This window comes from Arachis hypogaea, chromosome 9 (assembly GCF_003086295.3).
Source record: "Arachis hypogaea cultivar Tifrunner chromosome 9, arahy.Tifrunner.gnm2.J5K5, whole genome shotgun sequence".
Lineage (NCBI taxonomy): Eukaryota > Viridiplantae > Streptophyta > Magnoliopsida > Fabales > Fabaceae > Arachis > Arachis hypogaea.
This window is the reverse complement of record NC_092044.1, coordinates 32,310,471-32,318,849: the sequence shown is the minus strand read 5'-3', so window position 1 is coordinate 32,318,849 and position 8,379 is coordinate 32,310,471. Positions and strand designations below refer to the sequence as shown.

The 8,379-nt window shown below is 36.9% G+C and overlaps 1 non-coding gene across 1 annotated transcript; it reads left to right on the top strand.

The window, feature by feature from the left end:
• The first annotated feature begins 5,773 nt into the window (after positions 1-5,773).
• Positions 5,774-5,881, top strand: LOC112714211 (small nucleolar RNA R71). Its single transcript, XR_003159165.1, has one exon. It is a non-coding gene; the product is annotated as a small nucleolar RNA R71 (small nucleolar RNA).
• The last annotated feature ends 2,498 nt before the right edge of the window (positions 5,882-8,379 follow it).

Sequence of the window (8,379 nt, the reverse complement as noted above, 5' to 3'; positions counted from 1 at the left end):
CAACAAAAAGGAAAGGAAGAGATGTTCTAATAGTGCACGGATTTGTGATCATCAACAATGGCTCCAAAGACTTGGTGCTCTTAAACATGAATCACACTTTGTCACAACTCCGCACAACTAACCAGCAAGTGTACTGGGTCATCCAAGTAATAAACCTTACGTGAGTAAGGGTCGATCCCACAGAGATTGTTGGTATGAAGCAAGCTATGGTCATCTTGTAAATCTCAGTCAGGCGGATGATAATTGATTATTGGGTTTTCGAATATCAATAATAAATAAATAGAAAATAAAGATAGAGTTACTCATGTGATTCAATGGTGGGAATTTCAGACAAGTGTATGGAGGTGTTGTGTTCCTTCTGAATCTCTGCTTTCCCACTGCTTTTATCCAATCTTTGTCACTCCTTTCTATGGAAAGCTATATGTAGGGCATCACCGTTGTCAATGGCTACATCCCATCCTCTTAGTGAAAAAGGTCCAAATGCTCTGTCATGGCACGGCTAATCATCTGTCGGTTCTCGATCATGTCGGAATAGAATCCCTTGATTCTTTTGCGTTTGTCATCACGCCCAACAATCGTGAGTTTGAAGCTCGTCACAGTCATTCAATCCCAGAATCCTACTGGGAATACCACAGACAAGGTTAGACTTTTCGGATTCCCATCAATGCCGCCATCAATTCTAGCTTATACCACGAAGACTCTGATCTCACGGAATGGAAGGCTCGGTTGTCAGGCGAGGGGCAACCATGCGTTGCGCATCAGGAATCCAAGAGATACGCACTCTAGCTTTCGCTTGTAGAACGGAAGTGGTTGTCAGGCACGCGTTCATAAAGATGGATGATGATGAGTGTCACGGATCATCACATCCATCAGGTTGAGGTACGAATGGTATCTTAGAATAGGAATAAATCAAATTGAATAGAAAATAGTAGTAATTGCATTAAAACTTGAGGTACAACAGAGCTCCACACCCTTAATCTATGGTGTGTAGAAACTCCACCGTTGAAAATATATAAGTGATAGCGGTCCAGGCATGGCCGAATGGCCAGCTCCCAAAACGTGATCAATAGTCTCCTAAAATGAGCAATAGAACAAAACTGAGACCAAAGATGTCTAATACAATAATAAAATATCCTATTTATACTAGACTAGCTACTTGGGTTTACATAAGTAAGTAATTGATGCATAAATCCACTTCCAGGGCCCACTTGGTGTGTGCTTGGGCTGAGCTTGATTTCCACACATACAGAGGCTTTTCTTGGAGTTGAACGCCAAGTTGTAACGTGTTTTTGGCGTTCAACTCTGGTTCGTGACGTGTTTCTGGCGTTTGACTCCAGAATGCAGCGTAGAACTGGCGTTGAGCGCCAGTTTGCGTCATCTAATTCCGAACAAAGTATCGACTATTATATATTGCTGGAAAGCTCTGGATGTCTACTTTCTAACGCCGTTGAGAGCGCACCATTTGAAGTTTTGTAGCTCCATAAAATCCATTTCAAGTGCAGGGAGGTCAGAATCCAACAGCATCAGTAGTCCTTTGTCAGCCTTTTATCAGAGTTTTGCTCAGGTCCCTCAATTTCAGCCAGAAAATACCTGAAATCACAGAAAAACACACAAACTCATAGTAAAATCTGAAAATGTGAATTTAACATAAAAACTAATGAAAACATCCCTAAAAGTAGCTAGATTATACTAAAAACTACCTAAAAACAATGCCAAAAAGCGTATAAATTATCTGCTCATCGCAACACCAAACTTAAATTATTGCTTGTCCCCAAGCAACTGAAAATCAAATAGGATAAAAAGAAGAGAACATACTATAAATTCCAAAATATCAATGAATATTAATTCTAATTAGATGAGCGGGACTTGTAGCTTTTTGCTTATCTCACTTTTTCCTTTGAAGTTTATAATGATTGTCTTCTATAGGAACTTAGAATTTCAGATAGTGTTATTGCTTCTCCTAGTTAAGTTTGTTGATTCTTGAACATAGCTACTTTTATGAGTCTTGGCCGTGGCCCTGAGCACTTTGTTTTCCAGTATTACCACCAAATACATAAATGCCACAGACACATAACTGGGTGAACCTTTTTCAGATTGTGACTCAGCTTTGCTAGAGTCTCCAGTTAGAGGTGTCCAGAGCTCTTAAGCGCACTCTTTTTGCTTTGGATCACGACTTTAACCACTCAGTCTCAAGCTTTTCACTTGGACCTGCATGCCATAAGCACATGGTTAGGGACAGCTTGATTTAGCTGCTTAGGCCTGGATTTTATTTTCTTAGGCCCTCCATCCATTGATGCTCAAAGCCTTGGATCCTTTTTACTCTTGCCTTTTGGTTTTAAGGGCTATTGGCTTTTTTTGCTTGCTTTTTCTTTTTCTTTCTATCTATAATTTTTTTCGCCACTTTTTTTCTTTTTTTCGCAAATATATATATTTTTTGCAAGCTTTTGCTATTCACTGCTTTTTCTTGCTTCAAGAATCAATTTCATGATTTTTCAGATTGTCAATAACATTTCTCTTTGTTCATCATTCTTTCAAGGGCCAACAATTTTAACATTCATAAACAACAAGATCAAAAGACATATGCACTGTTCAAGCATTCATTCAGAAAATAGAAAGTATTGTCACCACATCAATATAATTAAACTAATTTCAAGGATAAATTCGAAATTCATGTACTTCTTGTTATTTTGAATTAAAAACATTTTTCATTTAAGAGAGGTGAAGGATTTATGGAATTATTCATAGCCTTAAGACATGGTTACTAAATACTAATGATCATGTAATAAAGACACAAACATAGATAAATATTTAACATAAAAAAACCGAAAAGCAGAAAAAATTTAAGAACGAGGAATGAGTCCACCTTAGTGAGGGTGGCGCCTTTTGAAGGACCAATGGTGCTTTTTGAGCTCCTCTATGTCTTTTCCTTGCCTCTGTTGCATGATCCCTAGTGATTTTGGTGCTCCTATCCTTAGTTGATCCCAATAGTTATGGAGGAAAATATATCCCCTGAGGTATCTTAGGGATCTCTTGAGATGGATCTCTCCATCTCCCATGACTTGGAGGTGGAAGCTTTTTGTCTTCCCTTTTCCTTTTCTAGAGGCTTCTCCGGCCTTAGGTGCCATCAATGGTAATGGAAAAACAAAAAAGCTATGCTTTTACCACACCAAACTTAGAATATTGCTCGCCTTCAAGCCAGAGAAGAAAGAATAGAAGAAGAATAAGAGAAAATATGGAGGAGAGGGGGGAAGGTGTATTTGGCCAAGGTATAGAAGAGAGGGTTGTGTTGTGTGAAAATGAAGAGGGATGGAGGGGTTTATATAGTGAGGAAAGACGGAGTAGGTTTGGCCATATTGGGTGGGTTTGGGTGGGAAAGAGATTTTGAAGGTAGGTGAGGTTTATGGGGAAGAGTGGATGGATGTGAGTGGTGAAGGGGGTAATTGGGAAGAGAGATTGAGGTGATTGGTGAAGGGTTTTGGGGAAGAGTGTTTATTGGAAAGAGAGGATGAATGTTGAGAAGAGGGGAGAATATGGTAGGTGGGGATCTTGTTGGGTCCACAGATCCTGAGGTGTCAAGGATTTACATCCCTACACCAATTAGGCATGTAAAATGCATTTGCAAGAAATTTTGGTGTTTAAATCCCGAAGTGATGCTTGTTCTGGGCGTTCAACGCCCATGTGCAGCATGTTTCTGGCGTTGAACGCCAGTTCCATGCTTGTTTCTGGTGTTCAGCGCCAGCTCTCCTCAGGGTATATTCCTGGCGTTTAAACGCCAGGATGTTGCTTGTTTCTGGCGTTCAACGCCAAATCCATGCTCTGTACTGGCGTTGAACGCTAGCCAGATGCTCCTTACTGGCGTTTAAACACTAATAAGTCCTTCCTCCAGGGTGCGATTTTTCTTCTGCTGTTTTTGATTCTGTTTTTAGTTTTATTAATTTTTTTGTGACTCCACATGATCATGAACCTAATAAAAGATAAAAGAATAATAAAAATAAAATAAAATTAGATAAATAAAAATTGGGTTGCCTCCCAATAAGCGCTTCTTTAATGTCAATAGCTTGATAGTGGGCTCTCATGGATCCACACAGGTGATCAGGTCAATTTTGTATAGTCCCAACACCAAACTTAGAGTTTGGATATGGGATTTTGACACCAAACTTAGAGTTTGGCTATGGCCTCCCAACACCAAACTTAGAGTTTGACTGTGGGGGCTCTATTTGACTCTACACTGAGAGAAGCTTTTCATGCTTCCTCTCTATTGTTATAGAAGGATGGCCGTGTGCCTTAAACACAAGGTAGTCCCCATTCAATTGAAGGACTAATTCTCCTCTATTAACATCAATCACAGCTTCTGCTGTGGCTAGGAAAGGTCTTCTAAGGATGATCCATTCATCCTTTTCCTTCCTAGTGTCTAAGATTATGAAATCAGCAGGGATGTAAAGGCCTTCAACCTTTACTAACACGTCCTCTACTAATCCATAAGCTTGTCTTGCTGACTTGTCTGCCAATTGTAATGAGAATAAGGCAGGCTGTACCTCAATGATCCCCAATTTCTCCATTACAGAGAGTGGCATAAGATTTATGCCTGACCCTAGGTCACACAGAGCTTTCTCAAAGGTCATGGTGCCTATGGTACAGGGTATTAAGAACTTTCCAAGATCTTGTTTTTTTGAGGTAAAGTTTGCTAAACCCATGTATCTAGTTCACTAATGAGCAAGGCAGGTTCACCTTTCCAAGTCTCATTACCAAACAATTTGGCATTCAGCTTCATGATAGCTCCTAGATATTGAGCAACTTGCTCTCTAATTACATCTTCATCCTCTTCAGAGGAAGAATAGTCTTCAGAGCTCATGAACGGTAGAAGAAGGTTTAATGGAATCTCTATGGTCTCTATATAAGCCTCAGATTCCTTTGGGTCCTCAATAGGGAACTCCTTCTTGCTTGAGAGACGTCCCATGAGGTCTTCCTCATTGGGATTCATGTCCTCCTCTTCCTCCTTGCATTCGGCCGTGTTGAGTATGTCAATGACCTTACACTCTCTTTTTAGATTCTCTTCAGTATTACTTGGGAGAGTACTAGGAGGAGTTTCAGTGACTTTCTTACTCAGCTGGCCCACTTGTGCCTCCAAATTTCTTATGGAGGACCTTGTTTCATTCATGAAACTTAAAGTGGCCTTAGACATATCAGAGACTAAATTAGCTAAGTTAGAGGTATTTTGCTCAGAATTCTCTGTCTGTTGCTGAGAAGATGATGGAAAGGGCTTGCTATTGCTAAGCCTGTTTCTTCCACCATTATTAAAGTCTTGTTGAGGCTTTTGTTGATCCTTCCACGAGAAATTGGGGTGATTTCTCCATGATGAATTATAGGTGTTTCCATAAGGTTCACCCATGTAATTTACCTCTGCTATTGTAGGGTTTTCAGGATCATAAGCTTCTTCTTCAGAAGATGCCTCTTTAGTATTGTTGGATGCATTTTGCCATCCATTCAAACTTTGAGAAATCATGTTGACTTGCTGAGTCAACATTTTGTTCTGAGCCAATATGGCATTCAGAGCATCAATCTCAAGAACTCCCTTCCTCTGAGGCGTCCCATTATTCACGGAATTCCTCTCAGAAGTGTACATGAACTGGTTATTTGCAACCATGTCAATAAGCTCTTGAGCTTCTGCAGGCGTTTTCTTTAGGTGAAGGGATCCACCTACAGAATGGTTCAATGACATCTTGGAGAACTCAGACAGACCATAATAGAATATATCCAGAATGGTCCATTCTGAAAGCATGTCAGAAGGACACCTTTTGGTCAATTGCTTGTATCTTTCCCAAGCTTCATAGAGGGATTCACCTTCTTTTTGTTTGAAGGTCTGAACATCCAATCTAAGCTTGCTCAGGTTTTGAGGAGGAAAGAATTTAGCCAGGAAGGCCGTGACCAGCTTATCCCAGGAGTCCAGGCTATCCTTAGGTTGTGAATCCAACCATGTTTTAGCTCTGTCTCTTATAGCAAAAGGGAAAAGCATGAGCTTGTAGACTTTAGGATCTACTCCATTCGTCTTTACAGTATCACAGATCTGCAAGAACTCAGTTAAAAACTGATAGGGATCTTCTGATGGAAGTCCATGAAACTTGCAGTTTTGTTGCATTAGAGCAACTAGTTGAGGTTTCAGCTCAAAGTTGTTTGCTCCAATGGCAGGGATTGAGATGCTTCTTCCATCAAACTTGGAAGTAGGTGTAGTATAATCACTAAGCATCCTTCTTGTATTATTGTTGTTGGGTTCGGCTGCCATCTCCTTTTCTTGCTCGAAAATTTCAGTAAGGTTTTCTCTGGATTGTTGTAATTTAGCTTCTCTTAGTTTTCTCTTCAGAGTCCTTTCAGGTTCCGGATCAGCTTCAACAAGAATGCCTTTTTTCTTGTTCCTGCTCATATGAAAGAGAAGAGAACAAGAAAAGAAAAGAAAAAGAATCCTCTATGTCACAGTATAGAGATTCCTTTATGTTAGTAAAAGAAGAAGGGAATATGGGAATGAGAAGAAGTGAGAATAATCCAAACACAAGGGTGAGGATAGGAACAGTGGATTGAGGTGAAGAGAAGTGTTAGTAAATAAATAATTAAATAGAAAGAGATGAGAGAAGGAGAATTTCGAAAATAATTTTCAAAAGGAGTTAATAATTTTCGAAAATTAGATAAGAAATAAAATAAAATTTAAAATTAAAAATAATTAATTAATTAAAAAGATTTTTGAAAAAGGATGAGATATTTTCGAAAATTAGAGAAGGAGAAGTAGTTAAGTTGTTTTGAAAAAGATAAGAAACAAACAAAAAGTTAGTTAGTTAATTGAAAAAGATTTGAAAATCAATTTTGAAAAGATACGAAGATAAGAAGATATTTTTGAAATTAATTTTTGGATAAGATAAAAATTTTTGAAAAAGACATGATATAAAGATATGATAAAAAGATAAGATAGAAAAGATAAAAAAGATTTGATTTTTAAATTTAAAATTAATTACTTGACTAACAAGAAACTAAAATATATGATTCTAGAATTTAAAGATTGAACCTTTCTTAACAAGAAAGTAACAAACTTCAAATTTTTGAACCAATCACATTAATTGTTAGCATAATTTTCAAAAATATGATTTAAAGATAAGAAAAAGATTTTGAAAAATATTTTTGAAATTTTCGAAAAAAAAAAAGAAAAAAATGGAAAAGATATGATTTTTGAAAAAGATTTTGAAAAGATAAGATTTTTAAAAATTGAAAATTTGACTTAACTTACTAGAAACAACTAATTTTAAAATTTTTTGACTAAGTCAACTCAAATTTTCGAAATTTTGAGAGAAAAAAGGAAAAGATATATTTTTTTATTTTTTGAATTTTTAATGATGAGAGAGAAAAACATAAAAATGACCCAAAACATAAAAATTTTGGATCAAACACATAATGCATGCAAGAACACTATGAATGTTAAGATGAACACCAAGAACACTTTGAAGATCATGATGAACATCAAGAACATGATTTTTTAAAAAATTTTTGATGCAAAGAAAACATGCAAGACACCAAACTTAGAAATCTTTAATGCTTGGACACTATGAATTCGAAAATGCATATGAAAAACAAGAAAAGACACAAAACAAGAAAACATCAAGATCAAACAAGAAGACTTACCAAGAACAACTTGAAGATCATGAAGAACACTATAAATGCATGAATTTTCGAAAAATACATAAATTTTTAGAAAATGCAATTGACACCAAACTTAAAAATTGACTCAAGACTCAAAGAAGAAACAAAAATATTTTTGGATTTTATGATTTTGTTAAATTTTTTTGGATTTTTATTTTATATTTTTCGAAAATAAATTTTTGGAAAAATGAAAAACAAAGGAAAAATTTTGAAAGATTTTTGAAAACTTTTTGAAAATAAAATAAGAAGAAAATTACCTAATCTGGGCAACAAGATGAACCGTTAGTTGTCCAAACTCGAACAATCCCCAGCAACGGCGCCAAAAACTTGGTGCACGGATTTGTGATCATCAACAATGGCTCCAAAGACTTGGTGCTCTTAAACATGAATCACACTTTGTCACAACTCCGCACAACTAACCAACAAGTGTACTGGGTCGTCCAAGTAATAAACCTTACGTGAGTAAGGCTCGATCCCACAGAGATTGTTGGTATGAAGCAAGCTATGGTCATCTTGTAAATCTCAGTCAGGTGGATGATAATTGATTATTGAGTTTTCGAATATTAATAATAAATAAACAGAAAATAAAGATAGAGTTACTCATGTGATTCAATGGTGGAAATTTTAGACAAGTGTATGGAGGTGTTGTGTTCCTTCTGAATCTCTGCTTTCCCGCTGCTTTTATCCAATCTTTGTCAC